The sequence below is a fragment of the Cuculus canorus genome, chromosome 17, assembly GCF_017976375.1.
Source record: "Cuculus canorus isolate bCucCan1 chromosome 17, bCucCan1.pri, whole genome shotgun sequence".
Classification (NCBI taxonomy): domain Eukaryota; kingdom Metazoa; phylum Chordata; class Aves; order Cuculiformes; family Cuculidae; genus Cuculus; species Cuculus canorus.
In genome coordinates, this window is record NC_071417.1 from 6,196,921 (window position 1) to 6,215,017 (window position 18,097).

The following is an 18,097-nucleotide window of genomic DNA, read 5'->3' on the forward strand; positions in this document are numbered from 1 at the left end:
ATTCTGACTAATTGACCCTGCAGAAAAAGCCTGAAGAGCAATACATGTTTGTGTTGAATTCTGGTGACTATCAATCAACTCCATAGTGGGTTGAATAAAGCGGACAAAAATGTTCTGTTACTGAGAATATCTCTGTTTAAGTCAAAGTGACTGCTAGCTCATTGTGACTGCAGTGCTATCGCATGCCAAGTGATGTAGCCTCTCAGGTAGTGGATCCCAAGCCATGACAGATGAGATGTGATATTTTCATGAAGAAAAGTTCAGTGTTTGCATCAAGCAGGCAGGATTTGCTGGAGAAGGAAAACCAGGTCAAAGTGTGGCTTTATAGATGTAACTAAAAGGGCTGCTTTCTTTGGAACAGGTAAGATTTTAAAAGTCCCTCGTCAAAATCATTTTGCCTCTAACACTGCAGCAGCCCTCAGATCTGAGCATGTTCCTGACGTTCCCCCTCACTCACATGCGTGGACACGGGGAGGCAGGCAGGAGGAGGCAGCTGCACTGACACACTACAGGGTTTGCAAGAATACGATGGCAATTTAGCAGAATGATTAAAAGATCGCAAACATTTATTAATAGCTTTGCTGCTGCAGAAGCTCTGCCGAAGAAGCCTTGCTTCTTCAAGGATGCTTTTACCTCCTGCCCATTCCCTTCAAGAGCTCTAGAAATTGAAAAGTCAAGTTCGGACTCAGTTTCAGTTTAAAGCCATCGTTCAGCACTATAATGCAGACCACTTTATCCCACTACCCAGAGCAGGGGACGGTGGGGGTGGAACTTCAGTATGAGAAAGAAACAAGAACAGAGCAGAAAGAAAGGCTTTTCTCTTTTCAGCTATCGTTTAGCCTTTCTATTCTTCCCTGTGCTCCTCTCCCTTTCTCTCATTGCTCTTCTTTACCCAATCCTTCTCCTCTCCCTTGGGACAGAATGACCTTTTGTTCAATGCCTTAGTACTAGATTCAGATGCGGGTCTACAATATCTTTTTGATAATGTATAACAAAATCAGTGAAAGACAGGTATAGAAGCAGCATTGGAGCACAGCTGCTGAAAGTTCTGCAGAGGAATCCAATTTCCTAACATGGGTGCTATCAGTTCTTTTGAAATCTCATAACTGTGTCATTGTCTCTGTCTGTTTTTTTACATTTAACAGCTTTAACAGGTAAAGGTTCAATTAAAAAAAAAAAAAAGATGGGCAATTCTGATTGAGTGCACCCTATCTGAGACATTTCTATTCCACAGACCAGATGATGGTGATTGGCCGACATAAGTTGGCGACAGGAGAATATTTATCAAAAGCATATGGTGACCTCCATATTCTTATCTACACTGGAATAATAATTTCTTTCGCCTTTTTTTTAAAAAAAAAAACTGGCTCCTAAGAGAAATTGAAATGTCTGGACAGCCTAAAAGGAATAAATTTTTTCTGCTAAGCAACCATGGTAGCAAATATGAATGCTTCAGTTCCCATCATTATCTAAAATCCTGCTTGTATCTGGGTAGGATGACAGTGCACCTCAAGCATGGGTTCTCCCACACAGCATGGTCAAGCAACTGGACTCGCAATTCGGCATCAGCAGCTGACTACCTGTGCTTGACTTTTTAGTTCCATCAGAAGAATTTTTCTTCTAGTCATACACACAATTTAATCATGCTGCTTTGCAATTTAAGAGAAATCTCATTGTGTAATCACTAATTCTAATGCAGTAGAATAGGCAGAAGGGAAAGCAAAATGGACCCAGTGGAGAAAGGAGAAAAACTATGTTGGTGGAAGGATGCAGGAAAGAAAATAGAGTTGAATTATGAATCCTGAAACCTGAACCTAATTTGGGTTGATTTTGCTTCTTTTGCGCTGTTTCCCCTGTTCCTCAAAGATTTCAGTTAAAATATTTCCTTCATCAGTTTTCAAGCATGGTATCCAGTTTCCAACTTGATTAACATGATTTTTTTTTTTTTGCCTGTTGCAAGGGGATGTTGTTTATGAAAATCTCTGATTATATTACGTTCTTCATGAGATGACCTGGGAAACTACACAACCTAAGAGATAAGCATAAGCCTCACAGAAAAAATCGTCCCTTGGGATGATTGAGGAAAGTCTGTATAAATTTCTGGGGATTTTGGCAGGCAACCTGGAGGGCCTTAAATAAGCCTGCTTTTCTAGGGAAAGAGTATAATATTTGAATAATCCTAGTCTGAAAGACAGAGAATCCACCTGCAATTGTAGTTGATGCCATGGGTGTATTTGGGCTAAATGTTTTGTCACTTTTTGTCTTTAGGATCTGGAATTCCCCATTCTTGGGGCAGCCAAAGAATGACACGGATGAGGATGAAACAGACCTGGATGTTGGAGAGGCAGCTGGTTTCAGGTGAGAAAGAATATAGATAGGATCTTTCAAACACCATTTCAACAGAAAGAACAGCTTTCAGAGATTCTCTCTCATTTGTTGTTTGACGATTGCAAACGGCAGACCTTTCCAGGCAACAGTAGGAGCTAGATAGCTTCAGCTGCCCTGTCAAAGCTCTCATGCTTTCCTAGCAGCAGCTATTTCATTTGCATTAGTTTCAGTATCTTTAATTTCCAAGTTCACCCTGTGTGACAACAAAAGGATGCCTTACAGTCTTGGGACAACTGGGATGCCTGTCGATGGAATTGTTTTCTTAGGTTTTTTTTATATGTCCTGAAAGGCTGTTTCGGGATGTGTTGGCCTTTACAAATATTTACAGTAAGAAATTGTATTTTGTACAGTATTCCTCTGCTCCCGTTGGAATTTCAGCCTTCACTAAGACTCTTGCCTCCCATAAGCCTCATTTTCTTTTTACTAGCTATTTTCTTTACCATTAAGAAAAATATATATTGCACTGCTTACATACGGGAACAACCATGAGCTGTGTTGTGGAGTAGTCACTCCAGTCTTTGCCATTGGCATTCCCTCCCATTGGTAGGACAGATGCTCCCTCTGGATACACTGGCCGTATCTCTTGAAGTTAATTGGAATTGTATATTTGCAAATAAGCAGAGAATCTGCTTTCTTATGTATTGACATATCTCTCTGTGGCCTGTATCTTGTACTGGCTGCTGCATCCAAGTAGCAAGTAACAGGACTGCAGCTATAGTTAAAATAACCTGCACTGAGATTCAGATGTAACAAAGGACCAAACTGTTAACTTTCTAAATTGGTAAATACATTTATTTGTGAGATTAAAAAAGTAATGAAATTCCAGGAGTTCCCCTCTTCTATCCTTCTCCCATCAGTAAAGGAAGATGGGGTTTGACATTGTTACCAAGCAATTAGCTTTTGCTATTTTATTTCTTGGCCATGGTACAACACAGGAGGTGAGGACAGCACTCAGGTACAGGCCAGATAACTTCTTGAGACACAATTACTCTATAGTTATACAACTTTTTAAACCTTGGGTCCCAGGACTGTAGCGTTCAATAGCAATGTTATCATCACAGATAAAATATTCTCAGACAACGTGAATACAGAAAAGATGAGGCTGCACATAATGAACTTATAAAATTCAATGTAGCAGGTTGGTTTTAAAACTCCATCGGAACAGAGTCATTAACTTTTAACAGAATGCACGTTGTTGATTTAATGATGAATTAAAAACTGTGGGGAAAATGAAGCTGCATCATCCTCTGCCTCTGTTGAGACAACACTGTATCACCTCTGCTGACAGCAAAAAGTCTGCCAAGCTTTGTCCTTGTTTTGCGTTGCAGCATGACCCAAAAGCAAACATACCTTCTCTTGTAACACAGTACAGTGCCGGGGGTCACTTGTAGAACTACAGTGGCCATATGATCGGGGAATATTGGTCTTGTCAGCACTACTGAATGCTGTCATACCGAGGGAACTGAAACGTATTGCTCTGTTTATTTTGTTTGTGTGGAACTTCATCAACATTACCAGTTTTCAGGTCCAATAATAGCTATGTGTGAATTCTATTTTTCGTGATTCTACGTGCAAAGGTTTGGCTTCAACTGAACTGTAAGGTATTCTTGATTGCCTGTCCTGTTGTCCAGTGCTTGCTTTCTCACACAATGCTTGAGTGAGCCATGGGTCACAGCCATCAAAGTTGGTGTATGGGGAACATACCAGAATCACTTCGATGACATTATACTAAACTCTTCATTTGAAGGATAGCACTAGATTTCCTCCCTTCCTATCTCCAAATCTTAGGATTTTTTAATAACAGTAATACTGGCTTCCAGACCCTACTTGTGTTCTTCTTTGGCATCAACTTTGTATTTTACTCCCTATTTGAAATTCTTTTCCTTCCTTTTAATCCAGTATTGGTTTACATTATTTTCCTCAACGTAAGTACTCACTCCCAACCCCTCAAATCTCTGCTAATCACAGCAAATGGTATGTTTATCTCGGCTAGGACTTGTGATTTACTTACTTACATAGGTGTTTATCCTAACATTCACGAAAGATCTGTCTTTATTGTCTTAGGCTTGAGAAAGGGCATGTTTCCGGAGAACTCCTTTGCCTCTGAATAAAGGTTGCATGAACAAATCAAATAGCTACTAGAATTTCTCTACTTTGGGCACTTGACATCCTATGCAAGCTCAGGAAATCACACAAGGGAATGCTCCACTTTCCTGCAACAGGAATGGAAGAGAGACAGACCTATCAGCTCCGTGCATTGTCTTGTTTAGAAGAGGATGTGGGTCCTGAGTGAATTTCTCTCACAATGGAATAAGCAAATCTAAGTCTGACTGGTTAAAAATTCTCACCCTCTTTCCTTGTAGGTAATACAGAGGTGTGCCTAGGAGCACACCTCACCTAGAGTTGAGGCTTCATCACCTCACCTGCTTGTTGCTGTGTCCATTCACTGAACAATGTCACCAAATCTTGGTGAGAAGTTCTTTGTAAGTAGAATGAAAGGCTCACTTTCTGAGAGCTGCTCAATCATTTCTATAACAAACCAATTAATGGATTAGACACTCCAGTTAAAAACCAAGGTTGCACAGATAATGGTGTGGACAGAGGAGGGTGAAGGGCTAGTGTTGGCTTCTAAGTGGTCTTGATGGATTTTACGTTATTCTTATTTACAAGTGGTGTGGCTTTTGGGTACTTATGAGTAATGAGTGAAGCTAGTTTGTCCATGTTCCCCAAGGCTGCTGCCCTTTGAGAGAGAACAGTGCGTACCACTGCTTTTGGCAGCCACGCTCCCAACCTGACACAGTCAGTTTTGGGGGGGCCGCGAAGCCAGCAGATGACTCATTCCACCTCAGTGGCTCATTGAGGAGCTGCAGGGAGATGCTATTTATAACCAGACCTTTCAGGTTCAGTGCAACAGCATCTTTAGTCGTAGGAGGGGGACAGGAATGGAGATGGTGCGTAAGACTTTTCAGATACGGATCAACCCCCACCCCAGTATTGTAGCCCCCAGCTGACTTCAGCCAGCCCTTTTTCCCAAGCCTTTAGCTCAGCAGTTTGGGTATCCTGGTCCTACTGTAAGATTCTGCTGATAACTCATCAGCTCCTCAAAGAGCAGGGAAACAACTGTGAATATAATTATTAGTGTGAAGAAACCACAAACTTTCTATGGTAGCTGCTAACCTGACTCTTGCTGATTCTTTTTGACCCGTGGCCATAGCATTATCACTTTATCTTTTCTTTGCCTCTGTTTCCATTTATCCCTGGCTTGCCATTAAGATGAGATGGATGTTTTCAAACAGTCTTTATGCTGCTAGCAAATCTGATTTAAACCTCCTGAGGTTTCTCTTACATACAAGCTAACACTATAATTTATAAAACTGTAGTTGGTTTTCTGATCTTCTGGTGGACTCATTTCATCTTTAGGTGCTTCCATGACTCCATACATGAAACAGAGATAATGATACCCCCCTGGATTAAGCACAGTGTGATCTATAGCTATGAAACACCACCTAAGTGGTGTTTATTACCAGAGACAGTCACAGAGCAATAGGAAAGTATATTACACAACAGTAGAAGACAGCATGTGTTAAAGAAAATATTTACTATGAACACACTTGTCTTTGCATCTAGGTAACTGTGACCTTTATCTTGAAGCATATTAGCTTACATTAAAATTATTGAATTTTATGTTAAGCTAAACTTCTTCGAGTTGTCTGTTCTTTTAACTAACTTTGGAATGCAAAGCCACACAACACTAGGGGTCCTGTTGTGTGAATGCTTATCTTGTTCTTGTTCTAACTCTGCCCTATTCTTAAACCAATTTGCATGTCTGAAATTTGGCTTCAGTTAGATGGCTCCTTGGCTCCTGTCATTCTGTTGCTTCTTCCCATAGCTCAAATGCTGCGTATTTGGCTCTTCATCTTCTCTTTTTCCTCTCTCTGTCTCTTCTTTCCTACTTATTCTTCCCTAAGTCAACAATTGTCTCCACACGACTGCTGTACAGTTTGATGATCATAAAGTCTCAGCACACTGTTAAGGCCACTTGGTAGATCTGTCAGTTTTGGTAGCGTTCTCTCTTCTGGCTGTCCTGCATCACTGCGCTATATGACCCAGACACATACTGGCCTTTTTTACAGCGGGTCGTATATATGATCTTCATACAGAAGCTATACTATAAATAATTCCTGCATTCACTTTTGGAAACGAACTAAAGAGGAAGTCTTCCCTGCATAAACCAAACAGTGCTGCGATGATAATTTCTTTCTTGAAGCCCAGTTATAAGACTGCAGAGATTTGTGAATGTGAGAATTACCTTATATGCTTCAGCTCATAATCTGGGCTGGAGGTGACCTCTGCAGAGTAGCTCCAACTCTCCCTAGATGCCACATTATTTTCCTGAATCTCAGTTTCATTTTGGAAAAAGTAGACCTCTAGCTCTTATGCCTGCAAATAAGCCTCTGAAACATAAACAAAATGTAGCCAGTGTAGAGATATTTGTATTGGTATTGAAAGAAAGAGACCAAATTTCAGGAGCATTGAGAACCAGGGGGGAGGGGGTGTGTGAGTTGAGGGGTAAACTAAGACATGCAGTGATTATGACTATGGTGTCAACATTGCTTGTTGTCTCTTGCTTCAGCAAATTTTACACCGTAGATAAAATTGTTTATCCTTTGAAAAGTTGCCTTGTCTTCCCTTTGGCACCCATGAGTACAGTGTAGGCAGTGCATCTGGCTCCGCGACATGTCTCACCACCTCCCCTTTGCACAAGGCTTGCAACATTCCTGAGCAGACCCCTGGAAGGGTGATCCCAAGGATGGGTGCTATGGCCAGAGAGCACACAAGCAGATGTGTCTATGTTTTGGCTCCATGAGCCTAGAACTGAGAGGGCAAGGAGGGGAAACCACGAGTGTGCATACATGTCAGAGACTTGAAAGGATTTACCTCCCTGTATTTCCAATTGCTTGTTTTCTATCTGGGGAAAATCCCTTTTGACAGCCCAGGCAGTGAGCTTCTAATTCCTGTCTCTGGCTCATTTTTCACTTCAATCCCTCAGTGAACGGTTTTTAATGCTTGATGGATTCAAACAAAATTATTTCCATTCCTGTGGCTTTGCAAAAGCCTCCAGGGTGTGTGTGTGCACACAGGGGAGGAGGGATGGGGCTTGTTTTTGTTACACTCCAGTAAGCCTCTTCTCCAAGGCGTTCTTGCTGACGATTCCTCCCATGCTGTCCTCTTGGCTCTTGTGTCACGGTAGGACTCGTAGAAGACTTGCTGTTCTGAGGGGTACAGGATGCCACATTCCAGATCAGTGTTTCTGCTTCAAGTGGGGATTCAAATAATAGGATCAGAGCGTGCTTCCAGGAATAGCACTAGACTGGGGGAATAACTTTCATATCCCCCAACTCTAGCTGAGAATGAGATGACACCACAGGCTGAGAGATGGGGTTGGTGACTGAGTAATCAGCAGTCTTGACTATAGACATCTTGTTTGAACATGTGCACAGTTCACCATACTGCTAATGTAATGGACCAGTGTTGCTTTTTATTGCAATTTACAGCTTCTCTTACCAGCAGAAATCACTGTAAGGAACTACGCAAAGGTTTTGCTTGCATAACATTCAGTAATCACTCAGAGTTTCAGCTGCTCACCCACCATGTGTTTCTGCTGGGCTCCTTCCACAGAGTTCCTGTGTTTGGGAGGCTAAGCTATTTAAATGCTCAGCATCTCACCCTTCCAGCCAAGCCGAATCAGCATCATCATAAAAATTAACAAAGCAATCCTTAAACGATACATAGCTCTAATAAATGCTTAGAACAAGCATGCTAAAGATACTCATTATTCTCTGAATGATTTAGAGTGTGGCATGAAGTTGGCAATGTCTCTCATTGTATAAAACTACTGTTGTTAGGATATGCTAAGCCTGCTTGGTGATACCATATCTAGCATGAAGTTGTTTCAACTTACTGTAACTGCTACTAAGCTGTTGCTTGCTCAGACAAGGAAAAAATCTTGTTCCTTGGGTTGGAGGTGTGTTGTGTGTTCCTCTTCAGGCCTGTCTTGTAGGACAACCTCATATGTCCACAGCCTGCTGTGAATATTTGTTTAGAGCTATTGATTTTGATCATAAATGTGTATTGTGTCATGCTTATAAAGCTACTGTATGCAGGGACTAGAAAGCGCAGCTTGCAAGTTTGTTCTGTTTTATTTGTCTCTCTATATGATTTCAAAACCTCAATTCCTCTAACTTCAGGCTTTTTTAATATAAGTATTCTAATCTTAATTTTTTTGTTTTGTTAGATACATTGTCTACAGGTGAGAAACACTATTTTATTAAAGTGGTTTTCTCATATGTTGCATCAGAGACTATTAGCTTACATTATAAGTACTCAAAATCATACATAAAGCATACGTTGATGTTTTAGTTGTTAATACATTAATAGCATTTCAGGAATTATTTACTTTATCTAGTTAATATATTCTTGCTCGTAATTGTATATTTATTTCAACCTTGTCAATAATCAGCTTTTGAGCCAGGGACAGTAAATTGAAATGTTAATGAACTTCAGAACTTCATTAATAAAATCACACTTAGGCTGTTAGCTATGAGAGGACATTAATTTATGACTAGCCTGAAAGTTTCAGCTAATTGTTACTGCAATGGTACAGGCAAGTCTCCTTTTACATATCTTTAGGTTCTAAAAAAATAAATCCATCTAACTGACATTTTCCAAAGAATCAATGGGAAATTGAATTAAATGTGCATAAAAAGGGCATTCTTCAATTTCTATCTTGTCTTTCTGCTGGAAAAAGTGGAGATTTTACTGCAGAAGTAGCTGATTCATTAACCTTGTGCTTTGCCACCACAGAAAGGAAGTAGACAGTATCTGGAAAGTGTATTTTTAAAATGCTGTCTTGTTAAAGCCAATGTTCTGGATTGCTTTCGTGGTATTCATAATGTTTATTAATATTTTGGTTGAACATTTTCCCAAGTCAGTAGTGTTTGTTTTGCCAAAGGCATGAGTTATGAATCCAGCTGGATACCCATTGGATTTACTTGCTGCAGATCAAATTATCCAATATTAAATACATATTAGCATCTGACTGCATTGGTTTTATCAACAGCATTTGCCAATAACTGATAACTTATTTTAATACTGTTTTCCACCACATTGTTAAATTGAGGATAATGGAGACTAGGGTTAGTTATCTATGGTGGCAGAATACCGTGTCAGTACCACTGAGAGAGCACCACATTAGGTTTTTCTTTCACTTGTTGTCCCTTTTACTTAGTTGGTTATTCTGAGACCAATAAGCCTTTCCTGCATTGGAAAGTATTACAGATAATGCTGGCATTTTTTAGCTGGAAAATCACTATCAAGCTTTTCTTTACATTCCATGTTGTACCAGTCTTCCTACCTCTGCTGCCATTTGCTCAACTCCAGGGCTTGCTGTGCCTTTGGGACGGTAAACAATACTCCTAGACAGTACCCTTAAATGCTTTTCAGTCTCCTATTTGTCATATATCTAGTCTCTATAATCCGTTAATGGTGACAAGCGTATCAGTGTAATCTCTGTATTTCACCTGGATATCCCTTGCACTCTCTGTTGTGGTTTTTTATTGCACATAAGACTTCATCTAGTATTATACTCATTTCTGTGCCGCTGTCCTATTTAATAAATGCTTCATTTCCTTTCAAGCTGATAGCATATTCATTTATGACTGCAACACTGAGCTTTCTTCCTGCAACCAGTATACCTGAGGTAGCAATGCAATTACCTCGTCCATGTTGTGTAAACTCTGCTGCCACTTGCAAAAGTTGCGAAGTTCATCCATGACATTTCTTGCATCTTCTCCCATATGCCAAATATTTTCTCGGTCTATTCTGGTTGTCATAGTGCATGTGTGATTCTACATGATTTTATCTTTCAGCTTAATATGCTTGTCTCCTTCAGATCTCTTGCATGGTATATTTTGTGTTTTCATTGTGTTTAGATCTGACTTGCACTTTATTCTGTACTGGATGATTGCCGTAGTTTGGTTCTCTGACCTTCTATTGGTCTCGAAAATGTTGAGGGAAAATCATTTCCCTAATAAGAGCACAGACCATGATTTGATTTTTCAGCAAAAATCTCAGGAGAGACGTCCCTCTGAAAAGGTAAGAATCAGTCAGGCATATGCATTTCTTCAGTTCCACTGTCCTTTTGTATATTTCCTTAAAAAGACCCATCTTTACATTTCATTTTTATATGAAGTGCAATATGTCACAATGTATACCGATTCCTAAGGCATTTTCACTGCTGGAATTGACTGGAACCTCTTAAACACTTCAAATGCATCAAAACTGAGTATTAAGAAAAGCTTCTGACTGTGTTCCTTTTCACTGGTATATGTGGCTTTTAGATTTTTATATGAACATGGATTTCTAGCACACACACACATGCAATTTAATATTTTCCCAACTGCATTCTGTACTTCCAGACTTTCAGCTTTTCTAGGAATCTTGGTAGTATCTTCTTTTCCATTTGAGTTACACTCTTCAGCATCTTTTTACTCCTAATACCAAACAGCATTCCTTAATCCTTCTGCACCCAAACTTCTTAAAAAGTTATTCCTTATTAATGACACATTTCCAGCTATCTCTGCTTAACAGAATGAAGGCTTTTGCCATGTCCCTGTTCCCTGGAGAATGGAGTGTAACAACCACTTAGAGTTACGGTTGCTGGGGCCATGGCTTGGGAGGGAACATGGTCCAGGCATGGTTCCTGCAGTGGAAGACATGGTGTGCCAACGGTACACTGAGAGAGGGGGTCAGTCCCCGGGTTTTTCCGAAAGGAGACTACCTCATAAGTAAGAAGTATATTCAAAATGGGATCAATACTATTCGCCTGATTACAGTGTAGTACAAAATGGTATTTCTGTAGGACAAAATGAAACTATCAGGGTAATTGTTCCCTGGAGAATCACAGGGAAATATCCTGTGCTCTTAAAGAAAATACCCTTTAGGGCACTTCCTTGTAGAGATTGTTTTGGAAAAAAAAAAAGATTCAATCTCCAGAATAATAAATCTAATAAAGCCCAGTTTGTTTTCATAGCATTGGGCTCTGAGTTTTCGTGCTATTTCCTCTTGGCCAGTGCATAGGTGAAGGGAGTTGACATTGCTGCTGACTGACAAATGCACCAAGTGCGAATTCTGTTCTTACATGCTCTTCTTAGGAAAGCCAGTACAGTCACAGGGCTGTAAATGAAGAGATGCTTTTCCCCTTTGGAAGCAGCATTTTCTGCGGTCAGAGGGCACATTGCTGAGCCAGGGGAGCTCTAGGCTGCACCCTTAGTTTCTTGTCTTTCGTTGCTGTGAATTGCAATCTTTGCACGAGTTGTTGCTGCTATTATTATTTATTATTATTACTATGTGACGCTGCATATCTATTCCCCTCCCTCCAAGATGCTGTTTCTGCCAGAACCTTTTCTGCGTTTGACCACAGCCAAGAAGATGGCTTTGATATTGTATGTATTCCCCTAGCCCACTGCAAAGTCCTAATCCTTCTAATAGCTGGAGGTTTTCAGTTTAAGTCTTTTATTAATATTCCATCTTAATTGTAAAGCACTTCAGTGATATCCAAAAGCCTAGTTTACATAACAGCCTTATCCACACTCGAGTCCTTCAGAGCTGGATTGTCAGGCAAAAAACTCTGTTTGATCTGCCTAGTCTCGCATTAGTCCTCGTGCCTTTAATGTACAAACACATTAGAAATCAACAGAGCGATTCAAATGTCTAATCTCAGTCAATGTATTTTTTAAAATATTTGATATTATTAGAAAGAGTATGACTTGCTGTCATATACAGATTTAACCGATGTTAGCAAAGCCTCTATAAAGTCTTCTAGGAGCCCCGTTTGCAGCTCTAAACCAGCTGCAAAGTGAAAGAAGCTATAGGAAATGGAGAGAACCAAGATATTTCATAAAGTGCCGGTGCTGATAAGGTCCTAGAACACATTAGCTTTTTTTTCAGCTGGGTAAACAGATGAGAGCACTTGGAAACTGGGAACTACTTGTTTCCTCACTGTGAATATCCCAGAAAGTCACTGAAAAGGAAAAAAGGAGGGGCATTTTTGCTAATCAGTAATAAGCCTTTACGAAGTACGGCTCTTAAGGTTTCAATTCATCACAGGTGATCATCCCTTTTCCTCTTCTACTGCTTCCGCCATTTCAGGCAATTCCCAGCTTTTCCCAATGTTTATATATTTTAGTAACAACTAGAAGTGAACCTTAAAAATAACAAACTGGCACATTTAGAACACAAACCTTCATGTTTACTTGTCTTATGGAGATTTTCTTCAGGGGATTGTTTCAGCTCAGACACATATTGTTCAGACTGAGCAAAGCCCACGGAGTAAACTGAAAGCCTTCTTGGTAAACTAGTGCAGGAAACAAACAATTTTAATGGAGTCTGGTTTTATTAGTAAGCAGTTAAAGGAGAGATGTGAACTTGAGCTTCAGACAGCAAATATAAACATCTCCTTAAATCCCACTTAAAAAGATAAAGAACATACCAGCACGTGTCCACAGTTTGCATTTAGAAGCCACATCCAGAAGCAGGAGCTTTCTGTTTTCTCCAGTTTCTGTACAAGCTGTGTTATAGGATTTTTAGAAGCCTGAAACACTTTGTATCTGAACAGAAATTCTTAAATCCAAAATGCTGAGAAGACCTTTGGAAAACAGGTATCGCTGCCTGCGCTTCCCATGGAAAGGAACTAAGGCATAGTGCAAAAAACTCAAATCCCTGTCGGATACCCTTCACTGTAGGGAAGATGTGAGAATTCAGCATTCAGCAATTAAAAAAAAATCACAAGCAGGCAGAGTGGTCATTAACTCTAATTTTGACAGCCAGCTCCCTGCTTATACACTAGTGTACGCTGCCTGCCTGAAAACTGCAAAGCTGATCTTTGCTACTGCACAAGATAAAACTCATACGGAACAAGTAGCCGATTTGATCCTCTAATAACAAGGAAATGGAAATGCCTTACTGGATGTTTAACAGGATTTGTTGGAAATTACTAAAAACCTACATTATTCAATATAACTTGATAATTGTACCAATGAGATGTTCTTAGATCAACTGCCAAAATGTAGCACCCCTCTGAAATGAGGCATAAAAGGCATTCTGCAACTAACTTATTTGTAGGATTGACAAATTACTTTGTCTGAAATTGAAGGGTTGTTTAGGAGGATGTAACTACCTAAGCTGTAATTTGTTCAGCTCATCAGGTCTTTTATTTAACCTTTGGAAAAGAAAAATTTTAAATCTCCAAGAATCCGCAGTGCCTTTGTTTAGTTCCTTGTGCCAGTGACACTGGTAGCAGCACCTTGCTCCCTCTCCCTCTGCGAGCCTGCCAACTCAGCAGTGAGGTGGGCATGCCTGCACAGGGGGTTTTAGCTGCTCTGCTACTGAAGCAAGGTGTCCTTCTCCTTCTGGCCACACGTTCCTGATCCTCTTCTCTTGTGTTAGTATGAAGGCTACACATTTTCATCTGAAGGGACTACAGCTGCTAACAGAAACCTGACCATGTTTTGCAACACCTACAGTTTCCTTTCTGGTTACAAGCCAGATGTGCCAAACTCTGTCTCCTTCAGGAGATATCTCCTACAGAAAATGTGCTGATTATGTACTAGTATCTGTGTTCATTCAATAAATATTTGAGAGAGAACAGCTGCCCTGGAGGTAATAAGTAATTCACTCCAGCCATTCCCAAATGCATTTGAACTCACTGTAGTTCATACTCTTGCCTGTTTGTTGTATAACTGAGTTTATGTTGTATAACTGAGTTGTCACATGATGGTAGCTCATATTTTAGTTAGCAGTAGTGAAAGAGTCAAAGGATGAACAGCAGCAGCTACTTTTATTCTGATTTCCCATGTGCATCAATAGTGGCAGAATAAAATATGAGGACTCATGTATCATAATCTTGATACACCTTAATGCCCTTCCTATTGGAAAATAACCCTCTCCCAAAATAAACACAAGAGGTTTTCTTGCCAATAGACTGGCCTGAGATCAGGCTGCCAGGCAATGAGCAAGCAATAGCGATTTGTTCAGCTTTGTCCCCAGATGGCAAGTATCTGGCCTTCAGTGATTCTCTTTTTCCTTCCCATTCCCTGAAATTAATTCTTTAGGCTGTTGATAACTAATCTGTTAAAAAAAAAAAATGGCAAAGATTAAATGTTCCTAGTCAGGAAAAAAAAATCCAGGCTTTTTACCTGATAATCAGGGATCCTTTTTAATGCAGCTGAAGAGTCCACCTCTATCTCCGACAAGCAGCCATAATCCTGTAGTGCAGATCATATTTCAGAAAGAGTACTCCATCACATACGTAGTTTATTGTGACTGTAAAACATCTGCATAGGCTCATGAAAAGCTTTGCTCTTATCTATGAGAGCTCAGGTCATCTGAAAGTGGAAAATTATGAAGCCATTTAATTTTTTCCTTCCTACAGTAATTGTGGCTCTCCATTTAAGCCAAAGACAAGACAATCAACTGAGCATTCCTTTGCTATTTACTCTGGCTCATTATCCTCTTCTGCCTTGAGACTGGGTCAAAATGAGAGAGGTACCACTGTCACTGTTAGAACCATATCAGTCTTGCTTCAATGATTTTCAAAGTGCGTTGTTTTTTTTCCCTAGAACCTGTAGTCATACCTATGCTTTAATGTGCTTCTTGCCTGCCTTGTGGTTCACCTCTGCTTGCACAGCAGTTGGCTTCTAGGTAGATGTGACTGTGAAACTGATTGTAGTTTGGCAACAGAAGTGTCTGATAGGAACAAGGTGACATTTGCCAGCTGTGGTCTCTAAAACTGCAAAGCTGAGCCAGCAATATCAGTTTAATTAATTGCCTCCCTAGCCATGGGAACTGGAAGACTGTGAGTCTAAAAAAGGGTGTGTGAGAAGGAGATAGGGTGAGGAATAATTCCAGGAAAATTATTTACTTTTTTTCTTTCTCCCACACATTCCTGGAGTTGGGACAGTTGGGTTTCTTCTCAGGAGTCAGCCTAAAGTTAGGCCACACATGCTAGCTTAGGGAGCTCAGCCGTATCTGTCCTGTTGAGCAGCAGAGTTTCTGTTGCATCTTCTTTCATGTTACTTGGTTTAACAAGCTAAGAAAGAGTTGAGGCATCATCCCTGCTTGAAGTGTGGTCTCCTGCTCCAATGGGCCTCTCATGTGCCAATAACACGGAGCTGTAGAGTCAAGCCAAGGGTCTGTGCCCTCACAGAACAAACTGTAGTGAAAAGGTTTGTTCCTTCCCCTCGGAAACCATTCCCTATTCCACAGGGAAGATGATTGCTCTTACCTGTTTTTCCCACTGGTAGCTCCGTGGGCACAGCATGGCCCTCTGGCAAGCCCTGTGTATTATAACACATAGGGAGCTTCAGCTTCGTCCCTACGCATTTTCTTCTTCCCCTTATCTCTCTGTCATCTTGCCTTCCTCCAACTGTGTTTTCCCTGTAGTTCATGAGTTCCTCTTGCAGACTGTTTATTTTTGTTCCATTGTCCTTCATCCTCCTTTCCCATTTCTGTAGCCTTATTACAAGATCACACCATGGACTTTCCCCCCTTCAGTGCTCTTTGACTGTAGAAAACAGTGACTTCCAATGCCACTGCTGCCAGTCCTGTCCTGACAACTACAAAGGGAAGTTCTCTGCTTGCAATCAGGACACAAGTAACCAGGGTGGATTTGAGCACAGGGATTACAGCCCGAACAATAATGCCTTTGTAATGCTGTCGGGATTATTCCTTTCCCGTGGAGTAAAAATTGAAGAGCAGTACCAAGTCTCTCCAAGCAAACGGAATCTCCAGCTGTCAGCGCTTTAGCTTCCTCTCGAGGCAGACACACGCCTGTCCAAATACAATATACCAGAAGACCTATAATTGGCATCTTTATGACTATTGAAACACACCAAGTTTCTGATACTCTTTAAAAGCAATGGAAAGATAGTGAAGGTAAGGCCATAAATGAAGACTAGAGTTAATCATCTGTTACGGGACAGATTCCTGGTTAGTATCCCAGTTCTCAGCTCAGATTTTACTGTGCTTTGGCAGATTGTTTGTATGAATTATATCATACTTGCCCTAGATGATGATGTTCTTGCAGATGCAGGTGAGACAGATAATAAAGACTAAGAAACTAGTAGCAAGAGAACTGCTCAAAAATATCCCAGACTCTTTGTGCCTTCCATCAACAGCTTGCTGGAGACTTTTTTGTCACAGGTAATTCTCATGCCACCTCACTACTCTGAAACTCCTTTTCTGGGGTGCTGTCTTTACTTGAAATTTAAATACACTCTTCTGCTTTCAGGGCAGGCAACGCAACCTGTTTGTGGAACAGTGTTCTCACTTTTTATAAAAAAATTTCACTCCACAAGTGGAGAAGAAAAAGCATCGACTGAACCCTTCTCCACCAAATGCTCGTGCTTTTACTCATATACATGTTTTTTTTATAGTGCTTTTAAGTAAAGAGAGGATTTTACACTTGCCAGCAGTGCCACACTTGCACATCGGAATTGGATCCACCTTACCCCACCAGCCCAAGGGTACTCACTCCCTGTACTCCCCCTCTCAGTTAGGGGAGTGAAGCACAGCTCCCCTCTGGCTTGGCCTCTCCCTGAATCACACAGGTAGTTTTGACTTTGTCTCTGGAAGCAGCAAGTGTGCGCATTACATAATGTAATCTTTGTGTCTTGAGGATTCAGGCCTGTCCTCTTTTGTGCTGCCAGATGGAAGAGGAGTCGTGCTCTCTCTGGAGAGATGCCTCTGCCTGTCGCGTTGCTCAGCCGTGCAGGAATTATGTGCTTCTCTCTGCAGCCGGGCACAGTTGTTCCCTGGCATTTGGCTCCAGAATAGCTAGCTTTTTAGTATGCTGTTGATGCTACACAGCCACTGTGATCCCGAGTCTGTGATTTGTCTGGAAAAGAACACACATGAAGAACCTCCAAAATTAATTTGTGTGGAGGACGCACTCCATATTCTCTGAACAGCCAAGGTTTGTTCCCAGCTTAAACTTCAAACGCAGGTGTTGTGGACAGCCAGATTTCTGGTTTATGCTCTCATTCTGTCCTATTTCACAGTTTTTTCAGCCTCTGCTGCTGTTTAGTTGCTTGGTTCTGTAACGTGGTTCCTGCCTGCATTGTTGCCTCTGTTACTTAAGATATTTCTTGCCCTGATCCTTGAAGTGCTCTTCACCTGCACTAGTCAGTCCCTTCTCATTCATGAAGCATCTGCTCCAAATTCTGCAGTGCTCAGTTGATCAAGGCAAGGAGCTACAACCCACCTGTAGACAGCAGTGTCACTACAGTCCTCAGGAGTAGCTCATAAAAAACCCAAGGAGGGCAAGGGCAGTATTAATCAAGCGAGACATGATTCTTATCTTTGTGAACTTCCTCACAGCACTGCCTTGTCAGCACCAGCTGCAACTCCAGAAATGCCAGCTTCTCTAGAAGCAGTCACATCCTGAGGGAATTAACTTCTCCAGGACAGAGAGGAATTCAGAAATGTCCCTTTCAGCCACCTGCTACCTCTGAGCTCCTGGCAGAAGAACCCCTTCAGCAGCCACAGCTCCAGCAATGCAGCTGCATTAGAGAAAGCCAGGGCTTGTGTTCATCCAGCCACAAACCCCTTCAACAGCCCATTTAGCCATCAGTGATAGCTGCTGCTAAGCATC